We start from the raw sequence: 20,645 nt of genomic DNA on the forward strand, positions 1-20,645 counted from the left end.
TGGGTCACGAGCTAAAAAGATTGGGAACCACTGCTCTGGAGCATATGTGATGCTTGTATAAACATACATAATATATTTGGCGCCCTACCCACTGAGGATATCTAGCCACCCTCTCTCCCCTCATCCCCCCCTCCCCCCACACTCTCTCTCTGTCTCTCTCTCTCTCTCTCTCTCTCTCTCTGTCTCTACGTCTGTCTATCCTCCGTCTCTCTCTTCCTGCCTCTGTCCTCATCTCTTTTTGTTTCTCTGTTCTCATCAGTGGCACTACAACATGGGTAGAAACTGAACACTGATCAATTTGACTAGGGCTGTCACGATTATGACATTTTACATGACGATTAATAGTCACTCAAATAATTGCGATTAACGATTTAATTGTGTATATGTCGTTGACAATTACATTTCTGTTTGGCTTTTAGGCTTTGAAGTTGCACATGGTATATATGACACATAACCTAAATATACAAAGAAATTACTGACATATTTGACAACTTTATACTTAAAAAAGAACATCGATAGTGGAAATAGCCGATCTACAAGCTCACAACGCGTCGCGATGTGACGCGTTGTGAGCTTGTAGATCTGCTATTTCCACTATTTTTTACTTTAATAAATATATATGAAAGTTTTTCAACATGGAAACCACTATGACGATTATGAAAAATATATTGACATAATATTAGACGATAGACGTTACATTATTAGACGATAATGTAATAATTGTGACAGACCTAAAAATTTGACCTACAGTAGGTCTCTTCTCAGTCTCTCTGCCAGCTAAGGGGGGACTAACTAGATACATGAACTTGACCTCTCTGGGTATTTCTTGGTGTAAAGGAGGAACAATGTAATTTTAAGAGAGACAGAGAGAGCAGAGAGAGTGTGAGAGAGAGAGATGGAAAGAAAGACGAGTAGGTGGGGAACAGCGCCAGTAGAATAACTTAGGGAAAGGGAGACATCTCTCTGCTTGACATTAAAAAGCTCCTTTAAAATCCCAGGGTTATTTGCAGAGCTGCGACATGTTAATCTCTTTCTTATTAGCTACTAACAGGCTTAATGCCAGAGTATACATCCACATATATGAAACATATTAGACACACGCACGCACACGCACAAGCACAAGCACACACACACACACACACACACACACACACACACACACACACACACACACACACACACACACACACACACACACACACACACAATCAAGCCAAGTATGTGCTCACACATGCACCATCACACACGTATGTGCTTGTGCACACGCACTGAAGTCAGCCATAAAAATGATGGATCCACACACTGTAAAACGTGTAAGCAGAGCAACACATACATGCAATGAAGGACACACACACACACACACACACACACACACACACACACACACACACACACACACACACACACACACACACACACACACACACACACACACACACACACACACACACACACACACACACACACACACACACACACACACACGTGCACGCACACACACTACATAATAAATAAGATAAATCAGTGTGCTGGCATCTCAATGATGCAGCCCTGAGGAGGTATTCAGCTCTTTGTGTGTGTGTGTGTGTGTGTGTGTGTGTGTGTGTGTGTGTGTGTGTGTGTGTGTGTGTGTGTGTGTGTGTGTGTCTCGACTGTAGGTGCATTCATGTACTTGGACTGTGCGCATGCGTGTGTTTCATTGCACAAGCAGTATTCATGATAACAACCGGACTTTCAATAAGTTGTCTGTGCGTGCGTGCGTGCGTGCGTGTGTCTCCTGGGGGTGCTGGGAGGGTGAGATCACAGCTATCCACCTACATGCTCATCCAGCAGAGAGAGAAAGAGATCATCACACTTTCTCTTTATTTTCATATCACCCGTCTCTTTTTCTGGAGCCCGAATTATATTTAGTTGTGTGCCGGTGTCGTCGTACTCATTAAATAGTAGATCAGGGTTCCCCAATTAGTTTTCCCCAAGGGCCGAATTATGTCTAGGGTACCAAGCCGAGGGCCACAACATTGCAGGAGCTACGGTGGCGGTCCTTCTACTCCAGCGACAGTTTTCGTCGTTGTCAAATGAAAATCTTGTATGTCCAAAACCGTTCGTTTTGAATTCATCATTTTAAAAATGATTTAATACTAGTGAAAACAGCCGATCTTTGGGATTGCAGAAAAGTTAACTGAAAACATGTTTACTTTAGGTGACAGTCATAAATGTTTACAGAAAGGTTAACTGAAAACAGGTTTACTCTTCTAGCTGGAATAAAGGTTTACAGAAAAATGTAGGACTAGAACAATAGTGTGGTTGCCTATAGCAACCACACTAATCAGGCTCAAGTCTCTCGCTTCCGTCCATCCTCCTCTTCCCTGTGCTCTGGTCGGTGTGTCCACTCTTCCATCACATCGCGTCCCTCCCTCCCATCCAGGCACGTGCACACATAGACATCAAAGGGGGCTTGAGCCCCTGCCCTATTATCCGTCTGTAAAAAAGTGCCCTCTCCAGACGATGAATGCAGTTTTCACTATGGTGAAAGAAATGCAAATGCCCTCTTTCCATGCCATACCTGAAGGCAGCATTCAAGAGAATTGCCTTGTCCAAACTCTCCTGAACTTGAATGCAGCATATTATGTTGAAAGAATTGCCCTCTGTGTAGAAATCCATGCTGTTACTCCAGTATTCACTTGATTATGCTTAGTTCAGTGTGGTATCAAGCACCGAAAATAGCCAACCTCCAAGCTCACAACGCGTCGCTGTGTGCCGCGTTGTGAGCTTGGAGGTCTGCTATTTTCACCAAGAGGTCCTTTTAGAAATGTCAGCCCCTGCCTCTCTAAAATTCTCTGCACGTCCCTCCCTCCCATGTGTGTCTTTTCACCAAAAACACTCCATCCATCTTTCTTTTGTCTCTTTGCCATCGGAATGCATTCTTCTCTCACCAGAACGCTTTTGTTCATCGCATGCCTTCATAGCTCTGCCCCCCCCACCACCCACCCAACCCCCCTTATCTCTCCCCCTCTCTCGCTCTCTGAGAGAGTCCTACTGTAACTTTCTATCACTTTCTCTCTCTCTCTCTTTCGCTCTATTCAACGATGATGTCATTCACGTCCTCCTCCCCTCTCTCTCTCGTGTTCACTCTCTCTCACACTCTCTCCCGGCAAGTGTTTTGATGCTTTACAAACTCCTCCGCTATAGCAGCTATTTATTGTTACCGTGTCGCGCGCATGTGTGCGCGCGTGTGCGTGAGAAACACAAAAAGCGAAACATTGTGTTTGTGGAAAACTGTGTGTGTGTTCATCCATGAGATCACAGAGGGGGGTGTGGAGGGGTAGAGGGGGGTGGAGGGAGGGGTGGAGAGGGAGGTGGTGTCAGAGGAGAAAGATGGAGAGAACAAAGTTAGAGAATATAAAAGAGGAGGAACAATGGCCGTCCGACAGGATTGCAGCGGAACCATTACTGACCAAAGGGAGAAAACAATCTTTCTCTCCCAGTCTTCATCCCCTCGCGCCGGGTTTCCAGCTTGTAGATCTGCTACTTTTGTGTGACGCTATGGTAATGAGCAAGTTTACAAAGAAACACAAAAAGTTGAAATATTAAGATAAGAGGTTTCTGCCCGACAGCAATAATATCCACACGTGCACTAGCGTACATCCACTCCACACATGCACTGGCACAGTGGTGGATCCCAAACTGTTTAGCTCGAGACCCAAAAGAAAATTAGACGTTTGCCCGGAACCGAAACTAGTGAAATTAGCAGACAAGCTTACAACGTGTCGCATTGCGCCACGCTGTAAGCTTGTAGATGATAATTTCGTAATGTTTTGACATTTACTTGTGTTAACTTGTGACCCATAAAAATACTTGCACATTGCACACATGAATGCATGTTGGTGTGGAATGTTGAGGGGTTGACACACAGAGGGAGAAATGAGTTCATGTTTAAAGAGTTGAGAGTTAAAAAGTGTGCACGGACAAGGGGGAGAGAATATTGTTGAATGAAGAATTGAGTGATAGATATGCATTGTGCATGTGTCTGTACATGAGGTTAGAGGCGAGGTGTGTGTGTGTGTGTGTGTGTGTGTGTGTGTGTTATATACAGGCCTTTTACTGCATGTGTGTGTGTGTTACTGTATGTGTTACTGTACTGTATATGTAATGGGACTCTCAGAGGGATGGGTGGATCCCGTCTCAGCCCAGCCCTGGAGACCGAAAATAATACTCTCTCCAACACCATACACCCCATATCACTGACACACACACACACACACACACACACACACACACACACACACACACACACACACACACACACACACACACACACACACACACACACACACACACACACACACACACACACACACACACACACACACACGCACACACACACGTGTTCAAGTCCAAAGTAAACTAGTGGGCGGGGTCTTGTGCGTTACCTCACTGCTCAACTACTCTCTCTCCTCATATGACATCTATTATAAACACACACACGTGTGCGCGCGCGCACACACAGTAACAATGTTATCTTATTATTAACTGCATAGATACCGAATCTAGCAATTACATGTGCACGCACACAAAGTTGTGCACGCGCAGCACACACACACTCTCAGGTGTGCATGGGGGAGGGGGGGGGGGGTTCTGTCTACCAGCTGTCTGAGTGACTCCGCCCCCACACCTCCAAAACCACCCCGTTGCTAAGGCAACGACATAAATAATGCAGGTCTCTCAGTGCATGCTGGGAAGCACCAGTCAGCCCCAATCACATTATTATTATTATTGCGACCATAGGTCGCAGTTAACTATGAAAACCGTCACATCTTGTCAGTAACGCATAATGGACATAATGAAGTTTCCACCCCGACAGAGATGATTTATTTAACTTATCGTAAAAACAATTATTGTTTGGTCAGAGATCTCAAGTGGGTTTAGTTCGGGACGATAAGGACATGATAATTTGTTGTTGATATGACTTTGTTTATCTCCACTGCTGATTTGAGTCCAAAGTCTCCATTTGCCAAATACATTATTCATCATGATCCGCACAGACGATCCTGTGATATCAGTATTTACGCAAATTGAACGCAAACCTTGCAACGAGAATGTCAAGGTACAATTGTCACGGTCAAGGTGCAATTGAGCAAGGCAAAGATGAACCAACAACACGGGACCAGAACAACCTCATTAACTCATAAACTGGAAGTGTTTTAGGACTCTGAAGCCGAGTTTACCTTTTAGTTGTCCTGTCCGGGTCACTCTTCTCAGAGAAAGAGAAAGCGCAGGCCGGGCATCCAATGATCAGCCTGAAACACAGAGAAAGAGAGGAAACACCACATTAATCAGTCACTTCCTGTGTGCCAATGACTCATCATTCAACCATTTGAAGCCTTTTTCCCAAACTTAAGGGTTTCATTCCCACTGTTAATAAAAAAATAAATAATAGTCACACCTTGTGTTAAGTGAGCGGTGCTATTTACAGGTTAATTTCATCAAGCCTCCTGCTGGCCAATCACAGCACGTCCTGCCCTGGGCGTACGTACAACAATCTTTGAGCCGTTTGTGCCAAGATATAGGCCATTTCAGTTTACTTTAGGACATTTTTTGGGGACCGCACATTCTTTAGGAAACGGGCAAAGCCAGGTGTTGGAGCTTAGTTCATTCCAGGAGCACCGCTCCAGAAAGAATCATGAGGCTTGATTCATGGTTTCTTCAGCAAGAGCCCGACGGTGGGCCGATAGAACTGGCCAATATTTGCATTTTGGACCGTTTTGTATGGGCAATATCAAAGACGATATTGTCCATACAACATACGTTGGACCTGATATAGGCTATATGTGTGGAGCTTTTTAACCCATTTAGGACTGAGGCAGATTCTAAAAAGTCTTCTAAAAAGTTTTCTGAAAAACTTAAAATATGAATTAAAAAATCACACTCGTGTGAACTGAGCGGTGGTGTGTGTGTGTGTGTGTGTGTGTGTGTGTGTGTGTGTGTGTGTGTGTGTGTGTGTGTGTGTGCAACAGCGCCCCTCCCTTAACATGTGTGGTCAGAAAAGGTTACTGCAGGCTACAGACCCGGAGACAGACAGACAGACAGACAGACAGACAGACAGACCCACACACACGGCCACGTATAGGAGTGTTGAGACCACCGCTCAAAAAAGGCAAAATAAAATTATGTCGCTAACACCAAAAGGGGTTCCCGTCTTGAAAGGTACTAAAAACCCCAAAAGGGGACACATGGATGCCCATAAAATATTTATATTCAACAGTATACATTTAGATTGACCACATACAAACTTTTTTTTGAGCCAAGGACCGCCCATCTAAAAATGACCCCCAGAAGACAAGATTTCTTCAAACATTTTCAAGATTTTTCAAAAATGTTCAGAATTAGCAGATGTACAGTATTGTACAAGCTTGCAGCTTGCATGGCACAAAGTGACCCACCATGAGGTTTTATGTAAATTACAAATGTATGAAATTTTCATATATTCTAGAATGATTGCGCATGCAGTAAAATATTGAAAAGCTTTTTTGAGCGGTGGTCACAACGCTCCTATACGTGGCCGTGTGTGTGGGTCTGTCTGTCTGTCTGTCTGTCTGTCTGTCTGTATGCGTGTCTGTCTGTATGGTGTATGTAGCCTGTATGTAGTACCTTTTGTGACCACACATGTTAAGGGAGGGGCGCTGTTGTTCAGGCCAGGCCAGGCCAGACACCCACCCACCCACACACACACACACACACACACACACACACACACACACACACACACACAATATATATATATATTTGTTTTGCTGTTGCGCAGCCTCCACGACCACCGCTCAGTTCACACGGGTGTGATTTTTTGTTTTAATTTAGGTTTTTTATGGCATACAGCTCATGAAATTAAAAAATCCACATCTCACAACACAGCCATCTACCAGGAAATGTTATTGCACTCCGTATGTCAACAAGCTTTATGGAGATGCCGATTTAATTTTCCAGAAGCACTTGGAATCTGCCCACAGAGCCAAAACTACTAGTAACTGGTGTAATCAATAAATGAACATACTTTTTCAAAAGGTTGACATTTGGGTATTATAAATATAAAAGTCTATGTGTAATGTTTTGAGATATGGATATTTTTTTATTTTTGGAGCGGTGAAAGCGCTCCCAATAGACAGGTATGTCTGTGGGTGGGTGGCTATGTGGGTGGCTGTCTATGTCTGTAGCCTGGCAATACCTTGAGTGGCCACACACAACACACAAGTTAAAGGAGGGGCGCTGTTGTGCAGGCACACACACACACAGCTTCTATGGCACTATTGTGCAGACTAGACACACACACACACACACACACACACACACACACACACACACACACGGTATAGCTGCTCAGATTCACCGCTCCACTTCGAACCGAGGTTTGATTTTTTGTTGTTGTATGACATAACAATCCAAATTAAAACAAACTAAAAAAGCGTTTGGATACTTCACTGCGCAATGCATCTAGAATATATAAGTTTCATTTTCTGAATTATATGACAGAAGAAAATGAACTTTACACAATATTCTATATATGTTTTAGATGGCTCTGTATATACAGCATATATCTCAAATCTAAAATGACACAGATGCTTCCCCGGTTTTAATAGGTTAACAAACTCATGCTGATAGCACTCAATTACATAACATTACTAACTTGAGGTGATGACACAGATTGCTTTGACAACTAACTAGTTAATGACAGCTCAAATAACTGTCTGGCTAATAGATGTGAACCTGTCTGAGAATCCTCTGGCTGAAGACCAGGATAGCTAGTTTGTTTGTTTGTAATGTAATTAGTACAGGCTCTTAATATTTCAGTGCTTTTACACTGTGCAAATTGACCATGAATAAATAATTGATAAAAAAGTGTTTATTTATTTATGAAGGCAGCTTTCTGAGTACCATAGCATAGCTGGTGCAATATACATTATATTTTCATTCCAGATAAAATGTTATACATCATCTATCTCAGTGGTTCTCAACCTTTTCAGGCCGCAACCCCCCAAAAATAAATCATATTTAAACTGGGGACCCCCCCAAAATTATCATATTTGAACTGAGGACCCCCACCTGGACTTGGAATTGTAGGAGTTGGGGCATTGGTCTCGGTTCTGCAGATAAATGTTGTGAAAATAGCATGTAGATTGGCTATTTTCAATGAGTCTTTCTTTAGTAATATTTGAATATTTGGCCAATGTTTTACCTTTTGTTTCATTACTTTTCACGCAGCAATAGTCTTATTGAAAAGGTGTTAAACGTCATTAACAATTATTGTCACTTTAGAAATGTGCAGATACCCTGTATGTTGGTTAGTTTACCGTTGAGTGAGGAAAATTAAGCTAATCATCTGGGGATCCCTCCTACATATTTTGGGGACCCCCTGGGGGTCCTGACCCACAGGTTGAGAACAACTGATCTATCTTACATGTGATGCAGTGTGGTCACATGACAAAATATAAAACAGCCCTTAACGTGCTACAACACACAAACCTGCTGGTTCACACATCATGCCCATTAATGGTGCCACGGCTAAAGCCCACAGCACCTGGGCAACACAGAAGAATCCATAAACCAAGCCACCGTTGTTTATAATTGGCACTTCCTCCACAGAAAAGGATTTGCTATGAAGGGAAAAGGTATTTCAGGCAGTTTTTTCCTGAATTACCACAGCACTGCAGAATCTCAGACCCACAAATCAAGTGTCTCTGTGTGACCATTAATAATAAATGCTCGGTTTTATTCCAACTGTGTGGTGAACATTCTTCTGGCACAAAGGAAAGACAATACAGAAGCCTTGTATGGATCTGTCTCTTACTTTCTCTCTCATCTACACGCATACTGTATGTCTGTGCTTGCCAGTGGAGGAAAGTAACTATACATTTACATACTGTAAGTACTGTACTTTATTTATTTATTTGTACTTTAGTTGCATATTTCCAATTTCCAATACTTTTACTTCTACTCTACAACATCTCAAACAGAGACAAATATTGTGTGTGCACACGCACGCATGCACGCACGCACGCACACACACACACACACACACACACACACACACACACACACACACACACACACACACACACACACACACACACACACACACACACACACACACACACACACACACACACACACACACACACACACACACACACACCCCGAGTGGCATTATGTCCAGAGCCATAAGGTAATCCAGATGTTCCAATAGATTACGGTTCAGGAATGTGTTACTAATCTCTGATTAACTGCGCTATGCTCATCTGTGTGTGTGTTGGCTGTATGTGTGCGAGAGATAGACACATGTTATTTCCATGGTCAATCCATCTCTGAACTCCTTGGACTGAATCTGCCAACAACACCTCCGGGACATTCATGCTGAACATCATAGGCCTACTATCCAGCAGAGCCCAGTTGTTAGCTGGCAGCCTGCTAACAGGTGAGCCACACACACACACACACACACACACAGGTCTGCATAGCGTCTCGACTCACTGTCGGGGCGCCTGTCTTGTTGCCAAGTGATTTAAAAGCCATGCGTTTGTTGTAAAACCCTACGCACAGGATGCTGAGTCAACCGAAAGGAGCACCGCTGTGGGGAGCGTTAATTTTAAGCTGCACATGTTTTCTGTGGCAATTGGTTAACACACATAAAACAACAATAAACAAAACAATAAATGGCGGATTATGACATGTATTTTTTGCGTGCATCTCAATGCCACGATTGGCGGTCATGCGGCCAAGCCCTTTTGTATTGAAGATATATATAATAATAACAATGTGATTCTGCCCTCCTCCGTCAGTCTGTGTGTGTCCGTCCGTAACCAGTTAATCTCCGGCACAGTTGGGCCACCCGCTTGCAGCAAAACTGTGCCTCCCGACTGTGCACACACACTCCAGAGCAGAACCTCTGCTAAACATCACACAAATCGGTACACACAATATCTCTATAGTTCAAGATTCAAGACGGATCTGTCCGATTTCTCATATTTCATCCTGATTGACGAACACTGGCTCCCAAAGTTTGCAGGATTTTAACTGCCTCAAATCATGAACACAGTAGATGGATGGGGCTGCTGAATACACCACACACACACACACACACACACACACACACACACACACACACACACACACACACACACACACACACACACACACACACACACACACACACACACACACACACACACACACACACACACACACACACACACACACACACACACACACACACACACACACACACATCACTCAGCCTATTGAGGGACGTAAATGACTTCTCAGGCGATTAAGTACATTTTACAGGCTTTGTTTAGAGACACGGCTCAATGACTTTAGATGATGATGCCAGTAAATGTCAATGAATACAAAACCAGCGTAGTGTAGTACCTATAAAATGCTGCTTCCTTATTTTGGCATACTGTACGCTGTGGGGGGGAACCAAAGATCTTCCTCAATTCTGCCCACACTGAATCCACTGTGGCTCTGTGCCTTTTATCATGCCATTGGTGGCAACTTCTCTTAAGTGAAGCGAAACACGGAACAACTGTCTGATGATTCATGTTAATGCCGAAAGTTTGTCTCATAAAACCTGTAATAAAGAGATATTTAAATAATGATTAATTTTCCCATTATCCATGAGCCTGGCCCTGGAGGAGGCCTCATGTATACTGTCCACAGCCCTGAAGAGTCGAGTTTTTTGAATTGATCGAAGAATTTATTAGAAGTTTGCAATAGAAAAAAAGTACAGTTTCATGACAGTACAAATCACTGGTACAAGGTCAACTAAAAGGAGATCCTAGAAAGCCGAGGATTATTTCCACAGGAACCACACTTTAAGTATCTCATATAACATTGAAAGACAGACGGATAGAACATAGTACTTTATCTAGGATCATATCAGTTTCAAAAGCATAACATCAAATACAAAGGCAGAAGAAATACAAAGGCAGAAAGACAAACAGACAGACAGAGAGTCCTCCTACTACGCTCTACTAATAATTGCGTGTATCCCTGCACTGTTTACACTGAATAGTTTATGACCTCGCTATTTCCATTTACTTGTTCATACATTGTTTTATTTTCATGGTTTTGTTCCACTTTTGCTTTCGCAATGTAAACGTAACCTACCTGTCCTACTATGTTTTCTCAGGCCAATAAAGCTCCTTTGTAATTAAAATGTTTTTATTTTTTTCTTAGTACAATATGTGGTTATAGTACAGTGCAGCACAACATACAAAATACATACTCAGTCAATCTTAATTTAAGGTTCATATGCATTAGAAAACTATCCCATATCTCTTTCATTTTTCCCATACCATTCACTCTGCCTAGCATGTATTCGTATGATGTCATTCCACTCTTTGAACCCAGGCGCTCGGGTTCAAAACTCAAAGCTCCTTTGAGTTGGATCAAGAGAGAGAGAGAGAGAGAGAGAGAGAGAGAGAGAGAGAGAGAGAGAGAGAGAGAGAGAGAGAGAGAGAGAGCGTAACATGAGAGAGAGAGAGATAACAGAGGAAGGAGAGAGTGACAGAGGGACAGCGGAAGTTCATGCAAAGGATAGGCTGACACGCTTGACCGAACAAATCCCAAATTTGGAGGAAGCTGTGTGTGTGTGTGTGTGTGTGTGTGTGTGTGTGTGTGTGTGTGTGTGTGTGTGTGTGTGTGTGTGTGTGTATGCGCGCATGTGTAAATCCATGTTTACGTGAGGTAGCCAATACTGTGCGACGCGTGCATGCATTTGTGTGCAAGATGGGCTACTGTGTTTTTTTGGGGAGTATTTGTTTGTTCTTCCTCTCATCTCATCAGTGTGTTGTTATCCAGGTGAGAACACAGCATGGATCATCCCTTAGGAATGGAGACGGGACAACATTTCCAGACTCCGGCCATCACACAGTCACAGACACCGTTGCTGAGAGCCTCATCCACGCTTTCATCTCCTCCCGTCTGGACTACTGTAACGGTGTCTTATTCCGTCTCCCCAACACAGCCGTGGACAGACTGCACGATGTACAACACTCCGCTGCCAGGGTGCTTCACCCGTACCAAACCCCCACCTTCAAACGCCTCCACTGGCTTCCGGTCAAGTTCCGCATCACCTAGGGCTGGGGCGGTATGGATTTTTTAGCAACTTTTAGTTGCGGTAAGTCACTGTTTACCGACGGTATGGCAGTATCGCGGTATCTCAATAATAGTCTTTTAAAAGATAAAGAAGCGGCTGCACACACTGTAGCCAAAGTGCCAATATTTATTTTAGGACGCAGTGTATAGGGAAATCAACATCTGCTGACCTGGGGCTCCTCACATCCCTCCTAGCAATAGGCGGACAGTTGGCGATAGAGCTTTCAGTGTGGCAGCCGCCCCAACCCTCTGGAACTCTCTCCCCATGGCGATTCGCCAGTTGCCAACGTTGGACTCCTTCAAGTACGCACTGAAGAGACACTTGTTTATTCAGGCTTTTTGGACAATAATGTGTTTATTTCTGTTTTGTTAACACTTTGCAAGCCACGGGGAGCCCCTTAATATTAAAACCGGAATATACCGGACATCTGAGCAAGGAGTCTCAGCCGCGCCGTCTTTTACCGTACTAGGTCATTAACACATCGGGTGCCCCTGGATTGAGCCCCATTCATCCCCTCTCGCTGCCCAGGCCCACCACCATTGTATTGAATCCGGCCCTGCTGCGTCAATGCATGTGTCATGACGTCACTTGGTCACATGAGCGCAGACAGGATGTTGTTGTGTAACTTTCTGTATGGACCAGTGTTGATCATAACTGTTCATTGCCGATCAAAATTTGGACATTTTGCCGCACCCCGCCAGTTTTAGTATAAAACAAACATCAGAGATAAAGGGCGTTAAAGATGGGGAAATGCATTGGAGTATATGGAGAAAAACGGCCGCGCGATGCTCTCAGCGTCGACTCGAAGCGACTAGCGGCTAATGGGCTACATCCATGCGTAGCCCCAACCTAACGGTGAGATTTAAAGTTAATACTGTAAATACAGTAAACACGTCAAAACGTTGTGGGCCTCCAGCGACATCAAAGAGATTGGAGTGTAGACACCTCGTGGGCATCCCATGAGTTAAAAATGAAATAAGTGATAATGATAAAAAAACGATCGCTACCCCTTCTCTGTCTCACCACCCGTCTAACCAATTGCATCATTCTTCTCTGCACATGAACCGGAAGTGCTTCTGGTGACTATCCCTTCTCTATAACAAATTTTCCGTTCACTTTCATTGGAGGAGGAAGCGTTAGCATAGCGCATCTCGGGGATGTTTTCGACCAGATCAAAGTTGTCACAGGGTGTTCATATTGACGGGATTATATTCGTTTACCGCGATGTGCACGGATCACGCACGCGAAGCGCCACGGGGGGAAGACGACTCGGCCAAAATCCCCACTCTATGCCAATGGAAATCAAGATAGTTATGGTGAGTTCACGACGGGGGGACCTCAAACCAAAACAAACTGGCGGCGCTGGGGGAGGGGGAGAGGGAGTGCGCTAATGTTTATAAACATAATATTATGTCTCAGATCATAATATAATAATAGAAATTTCACGGCTAATCTACAACAAGCCATTCTATTTCGGCTGGCATAGTGTTAAGGGCCTTTTTGAAAGGCGCTATATAAATTCAAGTTGGACAGAGACTGGACAGTGGGAGAAGTAGAAATGCTGTTCATCTAGCCTATTAGCTCATGTCATCACATGGTCAGCAGCAGACTGACTGGTACAGTAGCGCTGGCTGGCTAACAGTCTACTCTATATGGATCTCTGTCTCCAACAGGATAGATAAAGTTTAATGAGCGGAGCCTTCATTAGGAGATGGGGAGAGAGTAGGGCCAGACGGAGAGAGGAGAGAGAGAGAGAGAGAGAGAGAGAGAGAGAGAGAGAGAGAGAGAGAGAGAGAGAGAGAGAGAGAGAGAGGGGTTGGAACTGACTGTACTTTTTACAGTTCATGATGCAATTTGGCAGTGTTTGTGTTGGCTGCCTGCTAGCCTCCTGGGTGGTGGATGTCATCTTAGACGTGGTTCCTGGGATGGCATGAAGCCAGGAGGAGGTCACCGTGACAACGGTGACTACATGATGATGATGATGATGATGATGATGATGATGATGCTGAGACATTCCAGGACACGCCTCCTTCCATCGAGCAGAACAGATAGCGTTGCTGTCAGGCAGAAACCTCTCTCGTCGTCAAATTGTTCATACTGTACTTGTAGATCTGCTACTTTTGAATTTGAATCCCGGAAACCAATAGTTTAGGGCATATGAGGTTTCTACACTGACACAGACGATGGACTCTATTTTGATTGTCTTAAGTACCGGCTCTTATGCCTTAACTTAAAGGCCTGTCCATACCGTCTCCGACTACCGAACTTTTCATCAGAAACAAAATGATGTCACTCACATCTTCTGAAAAGCATTACCCCGAATTAGAGTTCAGAAAGCTGCACGTCGGAAAGTGGAACTCTCCGACGAAAGGTTCGGTGGTCAGAGTCTCGGAGACACTATGGACAGGCCTTTAACAGTTCTACTGCCATATTTATTATTTATTTATTTGTGCTGGTGCCATCAAAAAGTAGCTTACCTTTGCGATGTTATAGAAAATTATTGTCGACACATTAGGGATGGGACTATTATTTCCAAACCAAATCTTTTTCAATTGACACATATATCTGTACTGTAGCCAAACTGACAGCAGGGGGAAGCCTTATGCAAGGATTGAATGTGAAATGGCCTTCCCCTCTTTCCATCGTTCAGAGCGTAGAAATGCATTTTCTAGATCAGGTCCACAGAATACAGCCAGGAAGTGAATTGGGAAGTGAATTGGGCATCCATTGATGTTTACGTGTGGTGGAAATGTGAGAGCAGCGTTACGGGAGATGTTTTTACTGTACACACCCGCGTGACCCCTCATCAGCTTACAGTGATCAAACAAGGTAAAAGAGTTTGTATTGGCGACGCGCCACGGCCACGGTAAGATTTGAGACGAGCGTTAACATTCGAAGCAGTAAAAGAGTTAAGTTAAGCCATAAAAGCTGGTACTTAAGATACCGTAATCAAAACAGGGTCTGATATGTCTAAAACTCACAAACCCGCCACATACTGTAGCGGCGCATTTCGGGTTTGTAGATCTGCTATATGTGACACTCTAACATTAAACTGTAAATAGACCATATAAATATTGTACAATCACATCACCAATTGCTATGTGGTCATTTCTGTAAGACAAGCTGCTACAACATGAAAGGAATAAAATATCTTGTTCAGTCAATTCTCTCACACTCAGAGAGTGGCCCCCAATAAATGGAATTGAGAGGATTTCAACAGATTGAAGTGATTCATTAAGCCAGGAGCTAAAACCGTAAAATGTTATTCAAGTGTTATTTACTGTAATTGAGACACAGATTGATTCCAACTCGCTGATGGACATGGCTATATGGTTCATTTATCCCAGCGGCAACAGTTGGCCCGTAGGGCCAGAACTGGTTCGCCACCGCCAGCGACAATATCTGGCCTGGCAAATTATTTTGTTAATCATTTACAACACAGTCTGCAGGAGGAACAAATAATTCTATTCTCCATTCTCTGAATGTTATGTTTTCACTTGAGACTTTTGTATGAAAAGGTTTTTTTTTTTTTTTTTTTAAACCAAAAAACTAAAGCTGTGTTTCACATGCCTTAAATTACACATTGTTTCTCTCCGTTCTAAGAGACCTTGAACCATGAAAGAGCTCTTTTTCTGTCTCCAGATAAAATGTTCTTTGGAAACGCTTTGATGTCCTCCAAGTGCCACATTCAAGGATGGGGCCTGCACAAAAAGGATTCCACAAGCATGTCTGTGGGCACCTGTAACATTTGATTCAGTGTGCAAGCCCATTAGCTTCCATTTTTACTCTTGCAGAGTTGAATTAACACTGAGGATTATACTGTGTACCACTGATGGTCATTGTAACCAGGAAGGGTAATTCCTGTGCGTGCGTGCGTGCGTGCGTGCGTGCGTGCGTGCACACTATGTAGGAAATGTAAATTAGCTCAGAGGCGGACAGAGGGCAGACTGGGATTGAGAGAGGGAGAGAGACTGTCACTTTCACTCAACTGAGACGGATAGCGACACAAGCGACGAGTGGGTGAGTCGGAAACTGACAGACATAAAACACTGAAGGGTGCGCACTCTGAATTGGGAAGGGGCCACTGTCACCATACTTCATGCTCACTGAGGAGGAGAGAGAGAGGGGGGGGGGAGAGAGAGGGGGAGGGAGAGAGAGAAACAGGGTGAGAGAAAGGCGGATGAAACAGAATACGGAGAGCAGTGACAGAGAGAAAGCATATACTGTAATGTCACGATTGTTGTCGGTCCAAGTGACAGCAGACGGAGGGAGATAAACTGAACACAGAGAGCTCTCACACCAGTAAGACTCCCTTATCAGGAGATAAGCGACCGTCAGGTCGCATGTATGTTGTCTGCAAAAAGCAGCCTCATGGTGGCGCAAGAAGAGGGGCATCCATTTGCCCTCCGGGGACACTAAATAAACGAACCTTGAACCTTGAACCTTGATGTGAGAAATCAGGGGCGGAGGTTGTGGTTTGCCAGCTAAGGAGTGTGTGTGCAAAGTTTGGCATGGATAGGGGCAACGCTGCCGGAGATAAGAGTCTGCAAAAAGCAACCTCTTGGTGGCGCTAGAAGAGGGGCATGCGAGAAATCAGGGGCGGAGGTTGTGGTTTGCCAAGCCAATGAGTATGTGTGCAAAGTTTGGCATGGATAGGGGCAACGGTGCCGGAGATAAGAGTAGGGCAAAAGTGTGACGTGACATGATGTGACGTGACTGATAGACGGTGGGACGGACAGACAGACGGTGGAGCTTTTCATAGTAACTTGTGACCTGACGGTCGTAACAACCTCAGAAGAGAGAGAGACAGACATACAGACAGACAGACAGAGAGGGGGGAGGGGGGAGAGGGGTCCAAGAGTCAAGACAGTGACAGTGAATGCAGGACAGCAAAGTGAAAATTGATTATCATTGATAATAGGCATGATCATTACAGTTAGCGTCCACGGGTTGTTGAGATGTGACGGATTTTTTAAATATGCGTACGTTAACCATGTGAGGGTCATCTTCATCCTACCAATACAGATACAGAGTATGTTGTTTACACAAATGTCATTACATTGCTGCTTGTAAATCAATTAACATAACATTCTTGGCGCCACACATGCCTTCCTTAATGGTTAAAGTACCATCATGTGACTGTTTGCACCTAAGATAAATATCTCCACCCACTGTACAGGCAGTAGTAACCTTGTACCTCATATATTTTCAGCATTTAAAAGCGGAAAGCAAAAGTAAAGAAAATAGCTGTTCTATAGGCTCGCAATGTGTCACATTGCGAGCCTTTCTGAAAAGGAACGTTTGTTTGGACATACTAGGTTTCCACCCGACATTGACGATATATGATGGAGAGAGCGGAGGAGAGACAGACAGACAGAGAGAGAGACAGACAGAGAGACAGACAGACAGACAGACAGACAGACAGACAGACAGACAGACAGACAGACAGACAGACAGACAGACAGACAGACAGACAGACAGACAGAGAGAGAGAGAGAGAGAGAGACTATGTCCACTATACCAAGACATCAGAGACACACATACTTCCCACAGATTACGCACACCCAAAGTGAGTTTGAAAACATGACCAACGACAAAAAACTCCCATACCTACTGGGAGAAATACAACAATGTGCGAACACAGCAGCCAGATTTGTGAACTGTTGCGATAAAAGAAGGCTAGAGAATGGAATACAACCACCCTAAGGACTACAAACCATTGAACGGCATCCAGACCTACTGCACAGGAGCTGCTACCTTTAAACACATTTTAAATCTGAGGCTTTTTTCTTTCCTTGTAGAAAGAATTTGTAAACTATTGAAATCGTATTGAGAAAAAAATAAATGCTGCTATTTGTTCCAAAAAGCTTCATACCCTGTATATATGTTTATACAATGCTGTACCCCCTCCAACAATTTTCCCCATTTTCAACACATTTTATTATATTTTGACACTTGCTTTGGATGTAAAGGTATGTTTCTTCATGCAAATAAAGCTCCTTTGAATTGAATTGACAGACAGACTGGTGGAGAGGAGGAAGGTGAAGATGTCGATTGGGACGCCACCCTTCAATCTGATAGAGGCGAGGACATGGACAAGATCAGAAACAGGGAAGGAAGGACAGGGACAGATAAAGAGGTGGAGAGAGAGAAAGTTACGGTCAGAGCAGTGGGTCAGTGAGTGTGTTTGCAACAGACACACAGTAACGACACTGTAACATCACTACGCCTTACATATAAAGGGCAGAGATTCTACAGAGAATACCCTGAGGGGGGAGAGGGAGAGAGAGAGAGAGAGAGAGAGAACCCTTGAAGGCTCTGAAAATTATACGATTATCGTGAGTGCTTTTTATCACAATAAACGATAATATCGCTTATAGTACCATCCCTAATGTGTCGACAAATTGGCATACTTGCCAAGCACATTTGCACATACATACAGATCCTTCTCGAAAAATTAGAATATTGTGTAAAAGTAAAAATTCTTGAAACTTTCATATATTTCATGAAACATTCATATATTCTAGGTACATTGCACATTCAGTGAATTACAGTATTCCAAACCTTTTTTTTTTAACTTTGAATTTTTATGGCATACAGCTCAAGAATATCAAAAGTGCATATTTCAAAATATTACAATATTACACAAGACCTCTCAAAACAAGGATTTATAATAGAGAAATGTCAACCTTCTGAAGTCAGAGTTGCTTAAAGTCCAGTGGGAAGTTTCCGAAGTCAGTTATGATTTGGGGTGCAAGGGCATCTGCAATGCTTTTTTACACAATATTCTAATTTTTTCGAGAAGGATCTGTATATAATGCATCTCTGAGCTAGGGTTAGATGAGTTAGGGTTCAGTGTCTTGCTCAAGGACACTTTGACTCTAAGCCAGTAGGTGCTGGAGTTGAACTGGGGCTGCTCTACATCCTGGGTCGCCCTTACAGGTAAAATATCGCTGAGTCAGACAAGTCAGGAAAAGAGAGATGAGAGAGAGGAGAGGGATAGATCCTCAGTCCAACAGAAAGAGACTGGAGGAGAGATATTTATAGCCAGTGGTATTATTGTTGGTTCATTGACCAGGTTAGCTGTGATGACAGCATCTCCAGCACGGACTCACTGACTCCTCCGCACGAGAAGAACAGAACACAGCCAGGCAGGGAGGGGAGAGGAGGACGAGAGAGAGAGGAGGATAGTGTGTCACGAATCACGAGAAAACTTTTAACACTTGAACCCTTTAAAAAAAAGGAAAATAAATTTAGAGCTAGAGAGAGAGAGAGACCAGGAAAGAGTCGCACACAACCCTTATTTTATGGACCGCCTGATTGTGTTTATTTGCTAAACATCATCAGCTCACCCATATGAGCACACACACACACAAACACACGCACGCGCACACATACACGCACACACATGCCTCTCAAAGGTGCAAAATGTCACAGACAGTATCCAAGCAAGCAGCCCATCATGTCTCTATTAATCCAAAGCTACAGGGTGTGTGCATGTAATGCTTCAGCACTCATTAAGCATGCACGCACGCGCACACTCATGACACCGTTGTGCCGTACGGATGATTATCAAATAGGACTTTAAGTGGTTAATCAGGACTAATCGATTACTCCAATTAGAAGACAAAATATTATTCGATAAATCAAAAGAGAAATCCATAGAACAATCAGCAAGAAAACAATGCATACTTGCAGCCCTGTTCCTGTACTTTTTTTCCCCTTACTATACTCAATTTACAATTTAGGCATTTAGCAGACGCTCTCTTAATCCAAAGCGATTTACAATAAGCAAGGGACAGCACAATATATGAAAATACATAGCATAGTAATCTAGGATCATACGTAAACCGTCTAACAAACTTTTTGGGCTTCAGTACCCCCTTTTCCTGATTGCTGAATTTAAGTATCCCCTTTAATCGACAACAACATTTTGATTAGAAAAACAAAAGCCAAGTTCTATGTCAATATGTTGAAAATTAAAGTAAGTAGCCTGTTATACAGTATTCAGTAACAGTTGTGCCAGTCCAAAATTCTCACTTAATTTGTTTAAAACCTTACAGAGGCAGCACGTTCACATACATGTGTCAATGTTTTATCATTAAACATAACAGTAAAATAAATGTTTCCATTTTCAATTTTCTCTCAAGTACCCCCTGTAGTACCTCTGCGTACCTCTAGGGGTTCACGTACCCCCATTTGAGAAACACTGCACTATAGGATGCCAGTTCAACAATGACCTGGCATCTCTCTCTCTCCGTTACTGTAATTGTTACTGTACTCCCCCATCCCTATCTGGGGCTGCTGTCACTTTCACCTTGCCTCAACCCCCTTCCTTCCACTCCAACCGGCTCTCAATGCTCTCTGCAGGGCATGATGGCGTGCGTCTCTCGCCCTGACATTCCCTCTCTCATCCCTTTGCCTTCACTTTCACACCCTTCCGTCTTCCCCTTCCTCTATCTCAGTGGTCTCAACCTGTGGGTCAGGACCCCCCAAA

At 43.6% G+C, this 20,645-nt stretch overlaps 1 protein-coding gene across 1 annotated transcript in view; it reads right to left on the reverse strand.

Annotated features, from left to right (window-relative positions):
• pak1 (p21 protein (Cdc42/Rac)-activated kinase 1) overlaps positions 1-5,335 on the reverse strand; it is a 57,554-nt gene extending 52,219 nt beyond the window's left edge. The window contains exon 1 of the mRNA XM_080730935.1: positions 5,226-5,335. The gene's annotated coding sequence lies outside the window, so the exon portion shown is untranslated. The remainder of the gene's footprint in view (positions 1-5,225) is intronic.
• Positions 5,336-20,645: the final 15,310 nt, after the last annotated feature.

Source organism: Nannobrachium achirus, assembly GCF_963921795.1.
Source record: "Nannobrachium achirus genome assembly, chromosome: 8".
Taxonomy (NCBI): domain Eukaryota; kingdom Metazoa; phylum Chordata; class Actinopteri; order Myctophiformes; family Myctophidae; genus Nannobrachium; species Nannobrachium achirus.